Here is a 12,913-nt window from a genome sequence, read left to right on the forward strand (position 1 = left end):
TTCTCAGGACCTCCCTTCCCTTGACCTTCCCATCAACTGTGTGGTGTGGATAACCACTCTGACCCCAACTCACGTGTCCCCACCAGAGCTGCACACGATACTCCCCGAGTGACCCTACATCCCCCGCGTCTGACTGCATGTAGATTGGAGATGCTTTGTGTGTTTGAGATGCTTTAGGGGGGCACCCAGCAGTGCCCCCATCTTCTTTTCTTCTGCCCCTCAGATATTCCCTACTTTATGTGAAATAAACTGGCAGATTTTCAACCCGGATTCATCTTTCACAGTCCCTGCCTTGGCTGATGGTAAACTCTCTGCATTGCCGACCCTGCTTCAACACAGACAATTCCTCTTCCGCCTTTAAGATTTAGTGCTCGCCCTCCGTTCTCAGGTGAGCAAGGCCTTCTTGGGGCTGGAGGGAGGAACCAGGAAGGCAGGATTCTGTTAGGTTTCATCTCTGGCCAGAACCAGCTCCGGCTGCAAACACACACACACTGCGTGATGATGACCACAAACAGGAAGTCATCTTCACTGCGGCCAGAAGTGATGCTGAGGGCGGCAACCGAGTCCCGAGCCTCCGCTCTCATCTGCCCTTCCCACGCCTCCTCGGGCTGCGGTCCTGGCATTTCTGGATCTTCATCTCTGTCGCGGAGGGCACACCCCTGGCCTGTATTCCAGTCCCGGCACAGATGTTGCCGGCACTGAAATAAGCTGAGGTCTGAGCTCCTCTGGGGTCCCGCCCATGGGAAGCAGAAGGGAGCATGGCCACTTCACAGAATTAGAGACTAGAAAGAGCTTTTGATTTTGGAAGAACAATTTTTTTAATGGATTTATATGCATAACATCCATTTGCAGTTGGTGATGGTGGAGTCAGTGACTAATAAAAATGTCATTTCCTGTGATTTTTATAAATTACAATAAATATGCAGTAATCACCCACATTAGCTGCTGAAATGCAGGCAGCCATCTGGAGGGGAGACCAGGGACCGCATTGAAGCCTCAAGAGGTAGACCCCACAGGTGCAAATTGACACCTAGGAAAACAGTAGTTAATACACGCTAGAATTTGGAGAAGGGGAAAGTGTTAAAATAAATGTATGTCAAGCAGACAAATTTGGACTTCTCCATGAGAATCTGTCATGTCAAACAGGAAATAGCTATAAATTACTTGTAATAGTAAAAATCTTGTCATTTATAACCTTTAAAGCAACGGGCTCATTTAACACATCAACTCATAGATGATAATCTAGGACAGTCAGCCTGGGTATTTATTTCAGTTTTACTGTGTAGAAACCAGAGCAAACCATGCATGATCCACAAAAGACCCCCAACATTCCATCAGCTCCAAGAGCCACAGAACCGGAGAGCCACGGCTCCGGGCCCAGGGAGAGGAATGTGTCAAGATATGAAAACCCTTTGATCCTACCAAGAAAATTAAGACGTGATTAGAAACGTCATGGTTTGGGTCGTCCCATAATGAATAATTCCAAATAAATCCCACCATTATTCTGTTTATTTGTTTTACTAAGAGCTATTTGAAGTCGTTGGAGCTGAAAGTATGTTTCAACATGCCAAGCGCATTTACAGTATCTTGTAATCATCTTGCTAACCAGTTCACAGGCAAACAGTGATTGGAGTTCTGTGTTTATTTCAGATACCTCGGTGTGTCCTACCCGCAGATAAGAATCCGGCTCAGAGACCTTTCTGAAGGGGCTGCAACACCCCCGGGAAATTGTCCCAGGAGTGTGACTCGGGAAGACAAGTACATGAAGCATCTTCTGCTTTACTGGAAGAGTCAGTGGCAACTAGGTACTTATGACAGCGGTGCCTCGTGAAGCTTGCATGCGCTGCATATATATTTGACGTCAGTTGATTCAGGGTGGGGGCAGGTTCTGGAGAGAAGGAGTAAGGGCAGAGGACACAGCTACACACCAAGCTAACCACTCACTTTTTCCACCCAGAGTGGAGTTGGGCTCAGAGACACATTCACAGCTCTGTTGTCATCCTGAGGTCAGATGAAAAACCAAGCTCGTCTTGGTTCACAGAGACAGCAACCCAAGCTTGTAGTACCTGCAGCTTCTACGCCCTTCTCCCTGGCACCCCCACCCTCCTCCGCATTTGCTCCCTTACCTGCGAGGCACATGTCTGTGGGGTACAGACACACACACCCCGCTCAGCCCAGAAGGGTGCAGCCACATTGAGAATCCCTTGGTCTGTTGTTTGGGTAACTTCCCCACTGTTTTCCTCGTCCACATTCTGCCAAGGTCCACTGTTGCGGGGTGGGAGGAGGGGTGAAGATTTGCCACTGTCCAAATACAGGAACGCAGGCAAATTTAAGAAAAAAAAACTGAATTTCATCTTAAAAAAGAAGTTAAATTTTGAAAATTAGCTTCAACCGATACACAGTTTAACAGATTCCTTGCATTATATTGGTCATCTTAGATATAGTGGTCTCTGAGTTTAGTCCTGTTTTCATAATAATGGCTAATTCTGTAGCTGGAATGGTTGCCAGTGAGGGGAGAAGGGCGGTGAGGACAGGCGGAGCACGCAGGCAGAGTGTAGGCCCTCTTCTCTCGCCTTGGTGAACACTCTGTAATTCGGGGGGGAAAGCAGACCCTGGGGAACAACCTCTCCGGATGAAGTCTTCAGAACCAAACCCCAGCCAGTAATGACACTGACCTCAGTCCACCACTCTACTTTGGCAGGACATGTCCATGTGGGCAGCGACACACTGATTTTGGCAGGGAATCTTGATGCACCAAATAAACCGAAGAACTGGGGTTCTTTCCGAAGTCTAGGTAATGTTTCCAGAAATGCCAGCCACTTACATCTTTAGCCTCAATGGCTAGAGTATTACTGATGAAAGAATACTTGTCTTTTCTCTCTCTCTTTTGTTTTTTGGTGAATTGAAGGGATAACTGTGTTGATGCTACATTTTTTAACCACATAACTGTAGAGTAGCTGCTGCCTTTGTTGACTACATGTTAACACATCTGTTCATTTTAGCAGAGTTAATTTCTATAGAATAACGAATACTTGTTTAAACATTTTGGGCAAAATGGTGCACATTCATGAATCACTGACAGCTGCGCACACTGCGTTTTCTTGGTTCTAAGACACACATTTTGTTCCATCATCTTCGGAATCTAAGTACACCGTTACCCTCGGTGACAGCTCACAGCTCTAAGTGGCAGAGTTTTCCATGCGTAGTGGCACGTGAGATAAAGACGCGTCTCACTGTCAGAGGCATCTCAGGCTGGTGGAAAAGAAAAAGTGCGCGCGTGTGTTCATAACCTGTGGATAATTTCTTGTCCACGTGGTCTGGGCTGAAGAGAAGTCACATCAAGGATCGTCTAGTCTTCCATGATACTTCCTTACAGAGGGATTACAAGTTTCACACCCAAACTTCAGCATGGCTCTCTTTATTCTAGAGAGTCTTGTATTTAAAATAGCTGGTTCTCACTAGATCACAATACGCATTTGACAGAGGAGTCCTATTGCCTTGGACCAGAGGTGGCCCAACGCGTCTGCAAAGGCTCCTGATGAAAACTCTAGAAGACTCTCAAAGGATGAAGGAAGGGGACCAGTTTTCCGATTGGTACCCAAGCAGATGCTTGACGATGAGTCAAAACGGAAAAATCAAAGTTAGTGCCACTGAATGGGATTTAGTGAATATTCTAGGTTTCAAGATGAGCCCACAAATGTGTATCAGAATACTCAGCTCCACTTGTGCGCGCTTCCTGGAACCTTTACAAGGCAATTACCATAATGCAGGAAAATCACTCCCGCCGAGCCCACAGCGTGCGGGGCGACAGCTCCAGCCTGAAGTCTTTCTGCACCTTTTCCCAGAGCAAGTCTTCGGGAGGCCTGGGACCCAGTGTGAAACATCAGGTCAGTTCGAGGTGGTGTAGGGACCGTAGAGAGAAGAGAAGGAGTTTGTTTCGATTGTTAAACTTTTCAATGACAAGGATTCCAGACAGGAACAGCTGACACATGGCCTCTGTGCTCCAGCACCAACTGTGTGCACGAGCCTGCTGGCCGGAGACACAGTCCCCTGGGCACACGGGGAGGGTCCACCTTTACGTGTTTCTGGCGAGGTTGATGCTGCTCTGCGTGCAGCCCTCTGCTCTCCCCACGTCTCACTCTTCCTGGGAGCATTACCTCAGCGTCCTCTACGTCCGATTTAAAGGGAATTACCTATGACTTCAATTATGTGTCCCTTATCAGCTGATGTTACACTACACGGATTTGCATTGAAAGGCCACAAAGAAAGAGCAAGTCATGGCAGCCAGCCAAATAAAAGAGTAATGTTCTGGTGAATTTAGCCTAAATAATTTACTGCTATATAAAAGTGGAAAAGTGGAAGGTGAACCCTTTGACCAATAAATCTCTCCTGCCCGTGAAACCCTTATCTGGTTGCCTCCAACATATTCTGCACGAGGAAGCCATCACCATTGGCTCTGGTTCGTTATTTGTAAACCTTGATCTTCTGCACTCGGTGTCCTAAATATGGATAATTAGCATCAGTTTATCACGCTTCTGCATATTTCCTCTTCTCTCCAAACATGCATGCTTCTATTGGCTGCCGTTCTCGCACAGAAGATTATGGAGACAGATTGCAGAGAATGAATGTGCTCAACGAGATTAGGAAGGAATAGAAATAGCAACTTGGCCAATAAATTCCTCGTGAGAGCCTTATCATGCAATTACACGTTGCCTCGCGCCACACTCTCCCAGCCTCTTAATCCAACGCCCCACCAAGAATAAAATTTCACTAATTTCTGAATTACTGCGTAGCCTCCCGACTCGTTCCCGAGGACGGTTCGGAGGAGAAACGCTGCCGAAAACTACACATCCAACTTTCCAATAAAACGTGAAAGTTGAAACGTCAGGAAGAGCGGAACGGACTCGGGGAGGCTCAGCGGCTACAAAGGGCTGTGCCAGCCCTCAGCCCAGAGACACCGTCTCTTCCCTCCTGGATCACTTAGGGGGCTCAGGATGGGAGGGAGGGGAGGATTATCTGCTCTTAGACGATACAGCGTGTTTGAAAACCGGACAAAGCTTTGCTAGTTTTCTCCTGGTCGCTGATCACATCGTGGCCCGTGAGTCCCCGGCAGTCACTCGGCCCCTCTGAGAACAGCTCACACGGCCTGTTTCACCATTGGCCCCTCTTCCCGGTCCTCGCTGACACATTGTAGCTTCTTACGCCCCTTGACAAGTTGCCATATATGAATGGGAGCGTTCTTGCCCCTCCGTGTCTCCTAAGAGTGCAACAAGGGCCGTCCCAGGAGCTCACTCGCCCCTCCACCTGTTCACACATCCGCTGGGCTTCATGGTCCGTTAGGTGCTTAGGGAGGCCTGTCAGGCCCCCCAACACACCAGGGACCATCTCTCACCCAGAGCCGCAGTCAGGCGGTGGGATACACCCACACAAACAAGGCGCGGCGGCAGGGGGAAACACCGCAGCAAATCCAGATGGAATCCTAAACGATGCGCGCGCCCTTGCAGACTGTGGGCGGAAGAATTCTGAGCTGAAGCCCTCCCCAGCAAGTGTGAGGCTGCGTGCACTGTGCCTGCCCAGGTGACGTCTGCAAGGGCCTCGGCGGGATGGGGAGAAAGGACCCCGTGTTCCGGAGCTCCCCCTTCCAGGCTTAGAGTCCAGAGGCTTGAGTGGACGGTGTTCAGGCAAGGAGTGTTTCTGGGAGCTGGCCGCATCCTAATGCAGAGCCATGCAGTAACCACAGAGAGCCGAGGCCTGTCCGGCCAGCTGACCGGACGGACGCTGCGGGTGCGGACGCTGAGGAGCGCGGGTTGGCCTCACGCTCGCTGCCCAGCTACTCGCTGCCCAGGCGTTCCTTTCTCGGAGAGAGCCGGCCGGGTACCTTGTGGGAAGAGAGGGACCAGGCGTCTGGGCCGGCCTAGGGGAGGCCTCTTCTGAGGCGCTGGTCTCTCAGGAGGCCCAGTTGCTCGGAGGACAGGGGTTGCCCCAGAGCCTCGAACACAGCCACCGTGGCAGCCCCAGCTGCAGGCTGCCCGGTTCGAGGTCTACCATCTGCCCGGAAATAAACAGAACCATCTTCCCTGCGCCGATGTCGGAGCAGTTCTGCCTCCCTGAACCCTCCTCCCTTGCAGAGCCCCACAAGTCCCACCCCAGGGACTGGGGGTCCCACTGGGCAGATCGAGGGGCCTGGAGAAGAAGCAGGCCGGGGTGTTGATTTTGTTTCCTGTTGGGTAGGGCCCCATCCAGGGCCCCCGCTCCAGCCAAGAGCCCATAGATGCCAGGCCGACCCAGGAGCAGTTGGGGTTGGGGTACCGAGCTGGGGAACCTCCAGGCCCCGGAGTGAAATCAGAGGCGCAGTTATTAATAACCGCCTGCGCTCCCCTGGCTCATGTTTCCTGAGTCGGTGAGCTAAGTTGGGGGGCAGGGATGGGAGGGAGGACGTTTGCCATTAATCTGGGAACAAACGGCCAACCTGGGTGACTGGGATTTTCGCCTTTCTTTTCTCCCTGCTCTCAGTATGGGGAAGCGGAGCCCGCGGGGCGATTGTGCGGCGTCTGCTGGAATTTGGCAGCGCGGAGGCTTGGAGAGCAGCCCCATGCTGGCTCCTATTCAGCCGGCCGGTTCTCCTCGAGCTTTGGAAGTTTCACTCAGCCGTGCACTCAATGGCTTCACAAAGCTGATTACAAGCTTCAGCGCATTCCTGAAGGAGCCAAAAGCGACGCAGGTGCAAACGAGCCGAGGGAGCCCCTTATCCCAGTGACAGAATGGGACAAGCTGGGAAAGGCTTGGACCACACAAATCCAAGCGCACCAGGCAGCAGAAAGCCTGCCTTGGGAACCAGGGGTCATTATCCGCCCTATTCAGCAGGGCCTGGGGACCCTGGGGGCCCGGGAGGCCGGCCTGCGAGGGCGTGCTGGCGGCCGTGGGGGCCCCGCCGGGCCTGTAGCCAGGCGAGAGACGCGGGCCGCCCGTGGGCCTGTGCATCTGCACCGACGGCGCCAGCGAAGTCGGGGCGCGGACAGGCCTGGGGCAGCCCCAGTAGGGACACAGGACGCAGCCTGGTGTGCGGACGGCTGCAACCTCTGTTCACCCCCTGTCCGGACTGCCTGCCCTTCCCCTGTCCCAGCCCGGCGCCACGGGTCCCTGCGCCCCCCGCCCCAGGCCACTGTCCCTGGGCCCCAAGGGTCACTCTGCGCCCTTTCTCCCCCAGCCCGCCTTCCCCATCAATCCTCGCGTCCGCCGGTCCCGCGTAGGGCAACCCCGACACCGTCAGGTGGGAGGGACCGTGTCAGAGCCCCCATCGCCGGGCCGCCCCGTCGGACGAGCTCCTCGTGGCGAGGACGCCTGCGCTGCGAGTCTGACTCCGCCGGGAGGAGGAGGGCCCGCCCTCTGGGGCGCGGAGGATGAGTGACGTCCCGGCTGGGCGCAAGGACACAAAACCAGGGCCGCGGGTGGCGAGAGGAAAGGGGCGCGCGGCGGGGAGCGCGCGGGAAAGGAGAGCCCGCGAGGGGGGCGGTGAACGCGGGCGGAGCTGGAGGCCCTGGGGAACCGCGCGGCGTCCGGGAGAGCGCAGCCCTGTATTCCCTGCGTGGGGAAGGGGCCCTGTCGTGCGCGCCCCCTCGCCCCGCGACCGCGTCCTTCTACCCGTCGGCAGCGCGCTGGACCCGGCTGCGCCCGAGGGTCCCTGCGGGCAGGGCGCGCGCGCTGACGCTCTTTTGTCTGATAACTAATTTGAGTTAATGCGATCTTTATGTAAAGCTAACAGCGGATAATTGTCTATTTTCTCGCCAACAATCTCCATCACAATCACTTATCTGGAAACCTGCGGCTGGATTAATCGTTATATTCCCGAGATGAGCGTCGCTGCCATGCGCAGCGAACGCGGGTGGGGACGGGGAAGCGCCTCCTCCGCGCCTGCGGGACCTCGAGTCGGCCATCGGGCTACTGCCTGGGGCCCAGGCTGCCCGGGCTTCGGTGCCCACGGGTGCGGCCGGAGGGCACCTGCCACAGAACTTGCTCTGCTCGGGTGGGCGGTGCGGGGGGGCAGAGGAAGGGCGGGGGCAGGCGAGAGGGCCGCCCGCAGGGACCCCGCCCATCCGGACGCGGCCTCGGGGTCCGCGCGGCCCGGGCGCGCTCAGCGCCAGAATCGCGCCTTTTGACCTGGCAGAACCCGTGCTCTCGGCCTTCGCTGTTTTCAGCAGGAAAGGTTCTCCCTCCTGGTCTGGGTTCCTCCAGCTTCGTCCCCTGCCCCACCCACTCCGTCCGAATTAAGTCCCTCCCCCAGGCCCCCTCCTCCAGGATGCCCATCTCTGCAAAGCACAGGCAGCGTCTAGGGCCCGGAGATGGCAATCCCCCGGAGAGGAGGTGCGGAGACCCGCCCCAGCTCTGCCGCCCCCGCGCTCCCCGGTGGGGGTGAACCTCGGCGGCAGAGGCATCTGAGGCCTGGGCGTGGGGTGGGGCGGGGGGAGGCACTTGGGTGGCCAGGATTTTGTCTTTGAGCTGAAATCAAAACGTCAGTTCGGATGAAACTCCGACGGGGAAGGAGGCGCTCCGCGCCTGGGTGTGCTGTGCGCGGTGTCTTGTAGACGGTGGACTTCTGAAGGAGGGGCTGGTGTGGCCCGTCGATTGGAAGCAAACCATTCGATTCCCCAACTCCGATGGGCTGGCCTAGGGACCTCCGCAACTCTTCAAAACGGTGCTTCCGGGAGAGAGCAAATTCTGTCTCAATTGGTGAAGGTTTTTGGCCACATAGCCTGGAACTGGTTCCCTTCGGACAGCGTAACTCTTAGTTAAACTTCGGGAGTGAAAGAATACAGGGAAACCAAGTGCCATAAAATCATTGGATTGTTGGATAAAGAAGGATCCCAAATTGCCCCCCAAATAAGGCATTGTAAATTCCTGTTGAAATCCTTAAGCCTTCCCTTTCCCCTCCAGCGACTTGATGAGGTCTTTAAAAGCAAACAAGTAAATCCACTCTGGGGTCGGCGGCGGCCCCGCCGGGTTTCCCAGGCTGCTCTTTGTGCGGCGGGCGGCCCGGCCCACTTAGCCTCTCACCTGAGCCTTGTCATCCGGGCATCTCCCAGTGATCGGGGAACAAAGCTGGTCCCCGCGGCAGCCCCGCTGGTCAATCAGGCAGAACAGACTATGCAAATGCGGCGCGGAGCCGCAGCTCCGGGAACACTGGCCCCTTTGTCTGGAGCGTCTCAAAGCGGGAGCAGCTGCACAGACTTGTCGCCCCAGACCCTCCGTTGCCACACTAATGTCATCATCGCAAAACATCAGATTTTGAAAACTATACAATCCGAATTCATTAGCAGCCTCCTCGCAAAGGTTTCTCTTCTCCGTGTGACAAGTTGCAAACTCCAGACCCCCTTCTGCTTTGTGGAGGGGGGCGCGGGGGGTGGGGGCCGGAGTTTGGCAAGTGACAAGGGCTGATGACACATCACTTCCTCCTTCTGCTGAATTCGAGACCTCGAAACCTGTCCTGGGGGCTCTGAGCTCCTTCCTGGGACGAGGGGGCCTGGGAGATGCCCACATTTTCAGATTTTCCTTAAGTGTTGCTTCTAAGTTTAAAATTCCTAGGAGCAGCCAAGATAGCCAGTGGAGAGAATTTAACAGAACCCAGTCTTCTGCTTCCCTGACAACACCCACGCGAGGTTCTGAAATTACTTTCTTCAGACTGAACTCAAAACCATACCTACTAGGGCCACGGTGCGGCCTGAAGCTGCAAGACAGCTACACGGGGTTTGGAGGCACCCCAAGCACCACTACAAACAGCTGGCCACTCTGGGCACCCCACGACCCGAGTCTTGGGGGCCTGTGTGTCTGTCCCCCCCTCAACCAAGGACGCTCCTCCTTCTCCATCACCTCATGCCCCTCGGCCCCCATCTTCCAGGGAGACCTCGTTTTTCCTAGAACCGCGATGGCAGAGGGACGCCCTGGGCTCACCTGCGGCCCAGGTGGGGGGCATGCGGGGCTGCGCGCCCGAAGCCCCCAAGGCGCCTCGGAGGCATCTTTGCCCGCTTAAGGCGCGGCTCAGGGAACAGTGTTAACCTGCCCCTCTGTTAACAGGGTTCTGTGCCCACTGCCCTCTCCTTCCTCCGTGGGCTGGAAATGGTCCCCAGGAAAAGGCAGTCGACGTGTGGAAAGCCACCAGGTCAATTCGTAGCCCGCAGCTGAGGACTGCATGCGCCCCACCCAGCACCTCCCGTCTCCTGACCAGCTGGGAGGCCTGGAAGGGGAGTCACCCAAACGGAGGACGGAAAGCAAGGGGGGGAGGCCCCCAGAGGCTGAGCTTGTTTGGTTGGGGGGACGGGAGGCCAAGATCGCCCCCCAGAAAACTGTAGGGGGCTCCTCCCAAGTGCGGACACTTCGTGGGGAACTGGACTTAAAGCCCTTCTTCCCAGAAAACTGACTGGGCCTGGGCCCTGCGGGTGTACTTGGAAGTCTCTTGATGCCTGGGACCTCCCACTTCCCCCACCAGCCCTCCGAGCCCCTCCTGCACCCTCCAGGGGCCCCGTGCAGCTGGGCGGGCTGGAGGCTGGGGGTCTCCCCACCTGGAGGTCCTGGCTGCGGGCACGCGGCTCCCAGGATGCTGCCAGTTCCAGGGAGGCCAGGTCTTTGCCCAGTGGCCTCACCAGGGTCTCTCCAGGGTGTAGACAGCACCTGGTTCACTGGGGGCACCCAAATACAGTGCTGAAACCCTGAAGGGGCCCTCCTGGGTGGAGCCCGTGGCCCCGGTCAAATGTGAGTGACCAGGATGGGCCTTTTCCTGGCAGAGGTGGCCCAGCCTCCGGGGAGCTGGTGAGCCTGGCTCTGCCCTCGCCTCCCTCCTGGGCTCACACTCACACATGCTGTGCACATCCTTACACACCCACACATTGTCCACACCCTTACACACTCACACACATGCTGTCCACAACCTGACACATTCACTCACTCACTGTGCACATCCTTGCACACACACACATGCTGTCCACAACCGGACACACTCACTCACACTCACTGTGCACATCCTTACACACTCACCTACATGTTGTGCACATCCTTACACACCCCCACACACTGTGCACATCCTTACACACCCACACTCACTATGCACATCCTTACACATTGTGCACATCCTTACACACACACTGTGCACATCCTTACATGCTCACTTACACACACTGTGCACATCCTTACACACTCACCCATACATGCTGTGCACTCACCACCCTCACAAGCACCAGAACCTCCCTCACACACAGCACATGCTACCCAGGACCACACACTCGTTGTCTCACCTGTGAGTCTCACACACACACACACGCACATGCACATACACGCTGATTCTGGGGTGGCTGGGGAAAATCAAGCAGCTCTGCCCTGTGCATGGGGCAGGAGTGAGCGAGTCCGTGTGGACACAGCAGGCACAGTGCTGAGGGGCGGGTAGCCCTTCCCCTTCTCTTCTGGGCTCTCAGATTCCCTCCTGAACCAGCACTTCACGTCCACATTCACTTTCCCCCAAGACGGTTCCCTGGGCTTCCTCTTACTCATGTGGCTTCTGAACACTTCACACGTGGCTGGTTCAAGTGGAGAAGTGCTGAGCGCACACTGCGCACGGAGCTTTAAAATGTAGCCTGGAAGCCAGCGTGCACAATACCTCACTATTCATTTTAAAATGCTGATTTCCTGTTGAAATGTTTATTTTTTTATACAGGGGTAAACTAGGTTCTTGAGGTTAGTTTCACTTGCTTCTTTTCACCCATTAAAAACGTAGCTCTTAACTCAGCTGTTGCTGGCGGCTTGCGTTGTATTTCTGCAGGGCGTCTCTGACTTTCCTCGGTGTCCTTCAGGAAGCAGAAGAGGACAAGCAGAGATGGCGGAAGATGCTGGTCCCGCGGTTCAGGGGGAGGCCAGGCAAAGCCGCCTGTGCTGGCGCTGCCTCTGCAACACAGCGTCTCATCCAAGCTTCGTTTCTCCCGCGGGAACTGGTGGCAGGGACGAGGTGGGGACGAGGCGGGGACGAGGTGGCACCACACTTTGTTTTGTTGCCTGATTCATTTTCTTTCCATTTTAACTGTAATCTCATCTAATTATTGTGTTGTGATCTCAGTCAGCAATCTTAAATGAACTCTCAAGTAACTTTGCAAGGGTCTTGCGAGGAGCATTGGGTGGGGATTAGATGTAAATTGCAGCAGGTTATCCGGTGATGTCTCCATAGGCGGAAGCAAACCCTTTCCTGTTGTTTTCAAATTTCAGATCCCATTTTTGGTTCTCTTCTGTTTCCTTTGTCCCCTGCCAGGTATCACCACCACCACGCACCACCACTGCACCCGAAGCAAAACGAACGACGCAGAGAGCCGGAGCCAGAACTTCTCCCAGTGAGGATGCTTTCTATTAGGCAGGAGTAGAAGGGCTTTCTCCGCACCCCCCCCGCCAGGTTTTTTTTTATGATTGACTCATAGGTTTAAAAATCTGTGAAGTCACACCTTGGTCAAGGAGAATACAAGAAATCATTTGCAAGCTTTTTTGAATTTTAAATAAGATTTTTCAAAATAGTTTACATTAACACCTTAGAGACAAGAGTTCTAGAAATAAAGTAATAAAACTTAAAAATTATATTTGCTCTTTTGATGATAGCAAGAGACAAGAGAACTCTCCAAGAATATTGTATATACTAAATTCAGTATAACTGCATCATGAGAAGTCTGTATGCCTATATATTTGCTAGACACACATTATATTTTTTACATATTTATCTTAAGGGCTATATAAGTGATGAAAAAACAATTCAGCAAAAATGTAAGATGGCTCTACATTGCCAATAACTGACTGTATCTCATAGATAATTTTGGACAAAATTAAAAATATGTTCCTATCATAAAAGGAACCCTTCTGTTACTCATTATTTGTACATTTATTTACAGGTCAT

General features: G+C 54.2%; 1 long non-coding RNA gene across 2 annotated transcripts; it reads left to right on the forward strand.

Moving 5' to 3' along the window:
* The first annotated feature begins 223 nt into the window (after positions 1-223).
* On the forward strand, positions 224-11,986 carry LOC147362094 (uncharacterized). 2 transcript variants are annotated; one of them, XR_015137776.1, is made up of 3 exons: positions 224-388; positions 1,651-1,805; positions 11,804-11,986. It is a non-coding gene; the product is annotated as an uncharacterized LOC147362094 (long non-coding RNA). The 2 variants fall into 2 exon arrangements; XR_015137777.1 differs by lacking the exon at positions 224-388 and adding an exon at positions 2,702-2,794.
* The last annotated feature ends 927 nt before the right edge of the window (positions 11,987-12,913 follow it).

The sequence above is a fragment of the Bos grunniens genome, chromosome 12 (assembly GCF_055505025.1).
Source record: "Bos grunniens cultivar Pamir isolate PY7600 chromosome 12, Bosgru_T2T1.0, whole genome shotgun sequence".
Taxonomy (NCBI): domain Eukaryota; kingdom Metazoa; phylum Chordata; class Mammalia; order Artiodactyla; family Bovidae; genus Bos; species Bos grunniens.